Consider the following 8,903-nt stretch of genomic DNA (forward strand, 5'->3'; position numbering starts at 1 on the left):
ACCTGCCCTTGGCCGCCCTCTGGCCTCCTCCGGAGAGCACCCCAAGCGCCCCGGGACCTGCTGGCTGTTCTGCACACGTCGGGCCAGCCAGTGGCCCTGGCGCTTGTCTGCCTTGTCTGCTGGTGGGCATTCGCCATCCGCTTGGTTTTGGACTTAGCGGTCTCCGCAGAAACACCAAGAGGTTCTTTCATGTTAAAAATATCAGACTTGGAGTTCCCATCGTGGCGCAGTGGTTAACGAATCCGACTAGGAACCATGAGGTTGCGGGTTCAGTCCCTGCCCCTGCTCAGTGGGTTAACGATCCGGCGTTGCCGTGAGCTGTGGTGTGGGTTGCAGACTCGACTCGGATCCAGCGTTGCTGTGGCTCTGGCGTAGGCCGGTGGCTACAGCTCCGATTCGACCCCTAGCCTGGGAACCTCCATATGCCGCTGGAGCGGCCCAAAGAAATAGCAAAAAGACAAAAAAAAAAAAAAAAATCAGACTCGCCTCTAGGAGAGAAGCCGTGAGCCAGCGGAGGCTCACACGGGGTCTTCCTTCTTGGCAGGGGCGTGGGTGCCTTTCCTCACCCTTGTCGGGTGCCTCCTGAGCCGTCAGGAATCTGGCAGCGTGACCGTCAGGTCTGGGGTTGCCGTTCATCGCCGTCTCAGCCGAGGCCCCTGTCCGCTGGCACCTGCACTCGGCCTGCCCGCGGAGGCCTTTCACATTCAGCAGGATTTTTTAAGATCAAGTTTTTAATTTCAATCAATTTTAAATTCCAGATGTATTTTTCTTCACCTCCAAAATGCCAGTGTGGCTCTTTTATAAATATATACATAATGTTATATTTGTATATATAATATGTAAATATAAATATTAAAAAACGTGTGTATATATTTGGCCTTGCCCAGGGCTTGCAGAGGGTCCCTGGCCGGGGATCAGACCCCCGCCACAGCAGGGACCCCAGCTGCAGCAGGAAGAGTTCCGGGTCCTTGTCTCGCTGAGCCACCAGGGGCCTCCTTTTTCCTCGCTGCTGCTGTGTTTGGCTGTGGCTCCTCTGGGCGGATAGACGCCAGTTCTCTGTTGGGATCTCCCGTCTCACGCCCTCATCTCGCTTCCTCTTACTCCACTGTCGCGGATTACGCGTGGGTCGTGGTTGTTCGTCGGCTGCCTGACGGTGTGTCTGTTTGTCAGGCACGTGGGACTGCAGAGGTGTCCCCCCCCCCCACCCCAGGACCAGCTGCCCCTCTGATGGGCAGGTAAGGATTCCATCACCTGACCCAGTCAGGCTCAAACTGGCCGAGCCTGCCTGGCAGCTTCAGCTGGACCCTGGCCTCTGCCTCCAAGGAACCCAAGGGTAAGAGCGGGACGCGCTCTCCTGGGCCAGCCCCTCAGCCACGCTCAGCACGTGACGTGGCCACCAGCTGAGCACCTGGTTCGTGGCTCCAGGCCCCCGCCACCGCCCTCCCTCGGCCCCGTCTCTGGAGCCTTCGGCAGCCTCTGTGAGGTGGGGTGTGTGTTGGAAGGTTTCCAGTTGCTACAGGAGCTGAAGCTCCCACTAGTTCTACCCGGAAGTTAAACCCACTTTTAAATCCCTGCTCTGGAGTTCCTGTCGTGGCGCAGCAGAAAGGAAACTGACTAGGAACCATGAGGTTGCGGGTTTGATCCCCGGCCTCGCTCGGTGGGTTAAGGAGCTGGCATTGCTGTGGCTGTGGTGTAGGCCAGCGGCTACAGCTCCGATTCGACCCTTAGCCTGGGAACCTCCATATGCTGCAGGTGCGGCCCTAAAAAGACAAAAAACAAAAAGACAAAAAAAATCACTACTCTAAGCATGACTCTTAAATTCAGTAGTGAGTACACGTCAAGGACTGTCAGACTGAGTTTTAGAAAAAAGAGCTGAGGGGGATGGTTTGCTCGGCTGTTCCCCCCCTCCCCCCTGCCCCCCCGCCCCATGTTCACGGGTGTCTGGCTTGGCCTTCCTGTCATTTGGCTCGCTGCTCACTTGGAGCGCCCTCCACCTGCATCCTGTCAGCGTCACGGTCCCTGTGCCTTTCTTTGGTTTTGGAAGGCCAGCCTCGCCTCTCCCTCCCTGCTGCCCCAGCCCCTCTCCACTGCCCTGCGTGTGACCCTCCCCACGTTGTCACCTGGCCACCTGACGCCTGTGGCTGTGTGACTCTCTCGGGCTCGGAGGGCGACCGTTTGTGTCGCTCATGACCCCCCGGGTGACAGAGCTCAGCGGGCTCGTGTTCCCTTGTGTGCCGTGGGCCTCTTCCTGGCTCCGGGTCCCCGGTCCCCGGTCCCCAGCGTGGTCTCTGGGGCAGGTGCCGTGCCCTCCTGCGGGGCCGCCTTCACGAGGCTCAGGCCATAAACCAGCATAGCACGCTGCCTCCGTGTGCCCCAGCTGTTTGTGTGGCGGCCGGCACCCGGCCTGCCCTGTGAGTGTGCCCAGCCCCGCCGGGAGCCCCCGGGAGGAGCCGCTACGACAGGGTCCCTTCGTGGGCAGCTGGGCTGACATCCCCTCCGAGCCCATCTCCTGCCCCGGGTGGGCGCTGACCGCAGGGGGCTGCCTCTGGAGCGGATGCCAGCGTGCGACCTCTCCGGACACCCAGTGTCTCTGGGGTCCATGTCTGTCTGTCCTCTCAGGGGGCCTTGTCACCGGCCCCTGGGATCAGGGAGCCCTGGCTGCAGGCACTGGTCTCCCCGCTTCAGGACCTGTGTCCGCCTCCCTCCTCCCGTCCCCCCTGTCTTCCGGGGCCCTTCCTGCCCTCTTGGCAGCGCCCCCGGCTCTGTCCCCTTCTTCGGCTCCGGACCTCGAGACGTCTTCCTGGAGGATCTCTCCACTTGTCACCTGCATCGCGCAGGACTCTGCTCTTCGCCAGCTCCATCCTGATGTCCCTGGGGAGGGCCTCCGTGGTCCAGCCCTGGAGGTCTGGGGGTTCCCAGGGCCTGGCTCTCCTCCCAGGGGGTTGGACCCAAGACAGGGTCCGTCTGGCTGCCCGGGATGGGCTGTGACCGCCCCTCCTCCCCCACCGTCGTGCGGCTCCTGCAGGCGGCTGGGCCTGGCCTGCTTCCTGATGTTTCCCAGCCTCGGGGGTGTGAGCCTCAAGCAGCTTCTCAGCTCCTTCTTGGTGGGGGGGCGACAGGGTTAGACCAGGGACCCTGGGCTGTTGTCCCCAACCCGGAGGGAGCAAGCACCACCCGATTTCTCGTCCAGGGGCCCAGAGGACCTATGGCCCCTGTCCCGGCTGCCAGCCCCATCTGACCCAGGTCGGGGAGCCCAGGGCCGCGGCCTCTGTCCCCAGGTGCCCACCCCCCTTTCTTAGGCAGTCTGCCTCTTCTCTGCCGCGAACAGGCTGCTGGGTTCCGTCCTGATTCCGTCACGACATGACTGCTTGTGCCTGCCCTTCCGTCACGGATTCCGACCTGCCCGAGGGACCCACCTGCTCGGAAGGTCGCTCGAGCTGCGGGTGGGGGTGGTTCTGGAGGCCTGTCGGAGCGCAGCCCCGCTCCCCTGGCAGGCTGGGGGTGTCTAGGGCGGGTGGGGGTGGCCCTTGTCACCACCACCTGTCTCCCCTTCCCTCTGCTGCTCTGTCCTCTCTCCTTCCTCCACCGAGTGAGAGCATCCCGCAGCCTGACTGCCCAGATCTGCGCCCTCCGGGGGCGGGGGGGGGGCTCAAGAGGAAGATCCCCAAGAAAGGCGCAACCCCTGGGGGGCAGAGACCGTGCTGGGGGCAGGGACCAACCTGCGCACAATTGTGGGTGTGCCCCCCCAAGTTGCTCCCAGGTGTCAGCTGTGAGCTGCAGGCGACACCTCAGGCAGGACTTGGCCTGAGCACATGGCCCCGAGGGGCTGCATGGCCGGACCTGGACCCTCCTCGTCCACAGCCCAGCAGCTGCCCCTGCCGGCACCTCGCGCCTCGACCAGACACCTGCACCCTCATCAGACACCACTAGTGGGAGGTTCCTGAGTCTTGGCCCTGAAATGAGTTCCAGGTGGGACGGTCAGGCCCGGCCAGTGGCCCCAGCCCCTTCTCCTCCCACAAGCTGCCTGTGGACCGTCGAGCCCACAGCTGCGCCATCCGACCCCCACACACTGGCCAGCCCGGGGGCACCACCCCGCCAGGCCCTCCGTATCTCAGAAGGATGCGTGGTGCGGGGGTGGTGTGGACACCCGGCCTGGGGACACCTTGCCTGTAGGGAGGCTCGGGGAACAGGGCGGGCCTCCCCCAGGGCCTGAGGGAGATTGCAGCATGTGCTCAGGGGCTGGCTGTGCATCCCCACCTCTGCCTCCTGGGGGTCTTGCTGTCCCCTCAGGGCTGGGAGCCTGAAGCTCAGGGAAGGAGCAGACCCCACTTGGGGCTGTGTGCGTTGCTGCGTGTATCCAGCCTGCAGGGCCCACTGTCCTCACGGAGCAGAGCTGGGGCTCCGGGCAGCCTGTGGCACAAGGAGGGCAGGACTCAGGGGAGCAGCACCCTCAGCACAGCCATCGCCCTCCACGTCTGCCTGGGTGGGGCTGAGAGGTAGGAAACAGCTCTGGGCCTCCAAACCCTGGGGGTGGAGGGTTGTCCCCCAGGCCTGAGACCCGCAGCCCCGTGCTGGGTTAGGGTTGGGGGAACCTGGAGCACAGGGTCCCCCAGGCCTCAGCAGGCACTTGGGCAAGACAGGCCTGCCCCAGTCCCTGCGATTGGCAGGACAGGCTCTGGGAGGTGGCGATGAGCTGTTCCCTGGACTTGGCCTCCCTGGCCCCCTGGGCACAGCTCCGGGCAGGGAGGCCACCAGACTCTCTCTGAGCCTCCGCTGCCCGGCCGTCTGCTGTCCCCCTAGAGTTTCCCCCTCCCGAGTTATTTCAAGGTATTTTGTGCCTGCACTTCCGGGGCTGAGTGGGGCCGAGCCCGCCCCCCCCTCCCGTTGCTGGGCCCCAGCGCCCCCCCCCCCCAGCCAGTGGTCAGGGGACAGTGGTGATGGCGAGGACACACCTGCTTTTCTGTGCCTCATGGCCTGTAAGTCCGAGTTTCTCGGGCACGTTTCCACAAGGAGCAGCAGCCCTGGGACTGGAACCGGCTCCGGGCTGCTGTGTATACTGCCCTGCGCACACCGCCCTGCGCACACCGCCCCTTGATACAGGTGGCCACTGGAAAAAATACATGCCCTAAAAGTTGAGATCTTTGTTTTATTTGGTGGACAAAACAGGCTTTGAGCCCAGGACACGGCATCTCAGGTCCATGTGAGAGAGCGCGCCTGAGAGGCAAGTGGGAGCCAGGATGTACGGGAGTTTTTGGCAACAAAGACCAGGAAGTCAGAACATCAAAAATCACTGCTAATTCGAGAAAATCAGACATGCAGGCGACGGTGCTGCGCGCTCCTCTGCGTGGGGAGACGCGAGGTCTGGCCACACTGCAACCCTCTCTTTGGCGCGCCCACGCGCTCCGGGCGGCGGCTGCCCTCCTCCTCCCGACCCCCTTCGTGGTGGGCATGAGGTTTCCACCCTGAGTCCCCCAGGTTCACGGTGGGCCGTGACGCTCCGGCTCGATGCCTGCAAGGTGCTTTGTCTCCGGATGCAGGAGGCAGTGCTGCGCAGTCTCACGGGGCTTCGCCGGAGCACTGCCATCCCGTCCAGCTTCGCCTCTCACAGGACGGTGCAGCCGGGGAGGGTCCTCTGTCTCTGCTCCGGGACGTCAAGGGCGGGCAGCAAGCCCGGCGCGGTGAGGGCCGGGGCGGGCTTGCGGGCGCGTCACCGACACCCGCACTTCTCCATGACCCGGCCCCGGCCCGGAGCGCGCGCTGTTTCTCCGACGGGGAGATCAGGCTCCGCTTGGAGAGGACGCGGCCGGTTCAGAGAAAGAAGGGCTGCAGACCGACTGTTTTGAAACAAAAGCGGTCACTCGAGGAGGAGAGTCCCATCCTAAAAACGTTCTGCTTCCGGTGCCCGCGACCTCTGGCCTCTCGTTCTGGGTCTGGGGCGTTCGGGCTCCCGGCGGAGAGAGCCTCCCTGCTCGCGGGGGCTCCCTAGCCCCTCTGCCGAGGAGGCAGGAGGGTGGGCTCATGGGACGCTCTCTAGGAGGCACCAGACCCCGACCGGGGCCCTTGGGCTCCGAGCTGGCCGGGGCCGATGGGGCACCAGGGACGGCCAGCTGCGGGGAGGGCCGTGACGCTGGGGTGCCGATGCGGGTGGTGATGACAGCGTGAGGGTGAGGATGCCGAGAGCAGCGAACTCGCAGTCCCCACTGGCGGCTGGTGCCGTGCGGAGCACATCACGCGTGTACTAACGCACTTCACCGCCGCTGTAAGGAAACAACTCGCGTCATTTCCCCTTTGCAGATGCAGACGCCCAGGCGCAGGGCAGTTAGGCCAAGCTCAGCCAGCAGGACTCCAGCCGTCTGGCCCAAGGCCACGCTCCCAACCCCCTCTCTGTATGAGCCCGGGAAGGCTTGTCCTCAGCCAGGCCTGCAGATGTGACAAGGGCAGCGGCTGAGGCTCCAGGCCTGACCCCGTGGGGCGGTCAGACAGAACACAGGCAGGCCTGCAGACCCAGGGCTTCCGTCCGACAGGATCTGTGGCCTGCAGGGGGAAGGGGACAGTGACAAGCACGACCACCGCGAGGGCTGCGCGCCGGCTCCAGCCTCAAGGAGCCCCGTCGGCGCAGGCACCACACTCGGCCCCGGACCTGGGGTAGCTGAGCACGTGGTAAGTGGGTGCTTAGTTAGATGGGCACCCTGGCCCGGGCCCTGTCTCCTCCCTCCCCGCAGCTGGGGGCGCTGAGACACGCCCCGCGGTGGCCTGGCCCGAGCACCCGGCCCTCACACGTTTTGCTCTGGGCGCTGGCTCTGGAGAAACCGCGACTTCTGACCCACGGCCCAGGCCCGAAGTCCCCTGACCCAGCAGCCTCGGTTCCATCTCGGAAGCACCTGTCTCTGGAAGACTGGGCTGTGCTGCAAAAGATCCGCCTGCCAGGCTGCTCTGGGGAGCGCCAGGGAAGGCAGTGGGAGCGGGCCGGGCTTGGAGAGGGGCAGGGGCAGGGCCAGGACAGCGGCCGCCTGGCCAGGCAAACCCGGAACAGGCTGGTGACGGCGGCGGCTCTCGTTCTGGTCAGAGGGAGGCTTCTGGGAGCCTCCCATCTCATGTTGAGTCAGAGGATGACAAAGGCATAATTCTGTTCTTGGCGCTGGGAAGGCTCGGGGGCTCTCCTGTGGGTGAGGGCCCCAAGGAGGGACGCTGAGCTGGGACGGCCTCCCCTGCCCTCCATGCCGACGCCCTGCCCATCTGACCAGGCCAGCCAGCTCTGGTCACTCTGCTGGTGCCCTGAACGGGCCAGGCCAAGGCCCCGGTGCTGGGTAGGCCTGGCAGTGGCCGTGGTGCCCGCAGCCGGGGGAGGGCTTTAGGGCCGAAGTCCAGAGACCCAGGGAGAGGCCCAGGCGCCTCCCCGGCCCTGCCCGTGGGCAGCTCTCAGAGGGCGGCTGCACAGGGGCTTCCCTCCAGGATCAGCAGGTAGAGGCCAGCCCTGTGGGGGCCGTGCAGGAGGGGGCACCAGGTCAGGAGGGGGAGGCAGCGGGTGGGGGCGAAGTGACCAGGCCCCCTCTGAAGGACTCTGCCCTTTAGTCCGCGAGTCTGGAAACTCCCCAGGGCTCCCGGAAACGGGCCGGGTGGGGAAGCCGCAGGAGCAGGGGTGGGGCCGGGCTGGGAGTGGGCGGGCCCCGGGTGAGGTCCCCACAGCCACCCTTTAAAATGCAAATCCGTCTCCTGTCAGCTGACTCTTCTCTCGCTGTTCTAGCTCCTGGAGGAGGGGTTTTAAAAATGGCTCCCAAACGAGGTTCCACTGTCCGCACCGGGACAGCATCCCCTGTCCTGTAACAAACTGCAACGGAAGAGGCGATGGGCAGGCCCTGCACGTCCGTGGGCCTGAGTAACCTTGCTGAACCGAACACAAGGTTCAGGCCAGCTGCATGTCAGTAAATTGAAGATTTAAAGAAATGGCTTGCAAGTTCACTTTCAGAGTTCAAGACACACAGCAGGCTGGGGCCCAGCGCTCCCCTCTGGGCTCTGACAGACCTCGGGAGCTGCAGGGTGGTCCCTGGGCGCCCCCCCCACCCCCGCCAAAGCCCAGCAGGTCGCCAGTGTGTCTGTCCTCCTACCCAAGCTGGTCCTGCGGACACCTGGGAGCCACCCCCGGGGACCCCCTTCCTCATCTCAGCCTCTGCACCTTTCAGAGCCCCTCCCCAGCACCCCCACCCCTGCGGTCCTGCCAGTACACAGGGGGCCCAAGGGGGCCCATTTCTCTGGTGGTCTCCTGCTCTCCTGGACACCCCCCTCTGCACACAGTCCCCTGTGCACACCCTGACCGCCCCACCCTGCTCCCTAGTGTGTCCCCAGCTCCCGGTGTGCTGTGTGTCCCCAGTGCCCAGGAGGAGTGGTGCCCAGCAGGCATCTCCAGCAGGCTGGCACCTCTGCTGAGCAGGAGGACAGGCTCTGACCAGTCCCCCCTCCCAGGGCCACCAGGGGTCCCTGTTGCCTGGCCTTTCTGCTCCAAAGTCAGCCTGACAGCTCAGGAGAGCTGGGGTCCAGCAGTCACGGGCAGGGCCGGCTGACCCTGGAGAGGTGGCCGTGTCCAGTGCTCAAGCCCCCCCCCCCCCGTGGGGTCCCCCTCTGCGGGGTGGCGGTGGCTGGTGTCTGCGGTAACTCAGGCCTGGCGGAGGGCAGGCGTTCTCTCCCCCTGAGGCCTCCCTTGGGCCTGCTTGGGGCCCCGACTCCGATTTGTACGGCCTCGGTCCCCAGCGGTGTACAGGGCACGGAGGGGGCGACGAGACACTGCGAGGTCCCCGGGGGGAACCCTGGCTCCGCCCGGGCTCCTCTCGGCCGGCTCCCCGCGCCGCGCGGCCACCGGAGGGCAAGGCCGCGCGGCGCAGAGGCGGCCCCAGTGTCCGCGGTGGCGC

This window comes from Phacochoerus africanus, chromosome 15 (assembly GCF_016906955.1).
Source record: "Phacochoerus africanus isolate WHEZ1 chromosome 15, ROS_Pafr_v1, whole genome shotgun sequence".
NCBI lineage: Eukaryota > Metazoa > Chordata > Mammalia > Artiodactyla > Suidae > Phacochoerus > Phacochoerus africanus.